This window comes from Octopus bimaculoides, chromosome 1 (genome assembly GCF_001194135.2).
Source record: "Octopus bimaculoides isolate UCB-OBI-ISO-001 chromosome 1, ASM119413v2, whole genome shotgun sequence".
In the NCBI taxonomy this organism is placed as follows: domain Eukaryota; kingdom Metazoa; phylum Mollusca; class Cephalopoda; order Octopoda; family Octopodidae; genus Octopus; species Octopus bimaculoides.
Genome location: NC_068981.1, coordinates 21,984,084 through 21,985,197, shown reverse-complemented (window position 1 = coordinate 21,985,197; position 1,114 = coordinate 21,984,084).

Here is a 1,114-nt window from a genome sequence, read left to right as displayed (position 1 = left end):
CCAGGAAACCGGGCCCATGAGCCTGGCTAGGCTTTAAAAGGGCGAAAAGAGAAAGAGGATAATAAATAAGCTACTGATAAAATGGCAAAATTGTGTTGATAATTTAGGTAAATACTTTGATTAACTGATTTGCTTTTTGTTGAGATAAAGTAAAATAAACTTTCAGTTCAAAACTGGACATTACATTCTTAATGACCTGATCTATATATATATATTCAGAGAGAGAGAGAGAGCATTTTATTATCTTTAACAACTTGCTCTGAAAAGATATATAGAAGTATATAGAGTGAGTTAAATATAAGTTAAATGGTTACTGTGAAAGAATAAAGATAAAAGAAATGAAAGGTTAAGTGAAAAATTAAGCTTTGAGAGTTGCATAATCAGAAGTCAATAATCTTAGTTTAAAAAGTCCTCTTGAATATTCTATTTTAATGATAATGATAAAAATACATTATGAAGTAACGCATGATAAAAATACATGAAGTCAAATAGCTTTCATCATCATCATCATCAACATCCCCACCACCACCACCACCATCATCATCATCGTCGTCATCATCATCATCATCATCATCATTATCATCATCATCATCATCATCATTTAACGTTTGATTTCCATACTGGATGATCAGGACGTTTTGACAGGGTCTGATGCATTAAAGGGCTGCATCATGCACCCTTCCTCATATCGGCCACTTTACACAGTGTGTTGGGTTCTTTTCTCATGGCACCAACATTTGTGATGGTTGCTCCATTGCTTGCAAGGTTGAGGCCCTGAAGCAGGCCCTATTATTGCAGGAGAGCCAATGTGACAGGAAACAATGTTACTCAGTGAAAGGATGAAAGATGATAAGGGGCAGTGATGGGGGAGTATGTCAGGGAACAGGAGAAAGAAAAGGAAATGGGGAAGGATTGAAAAGAAAGAAGGAACAGAGTTGAAAACACAATAGGGTGGTTGTGTAAGGGGGCTGCCTAGGGTTATCCAACAATATAAGGAGTGTTAACAAAATTTTTTAAAAAGCGAAGGTAATATATTAATATATATATACATATATACATACATACATACATACATACATATATATATATATATATATATATATATATATATATA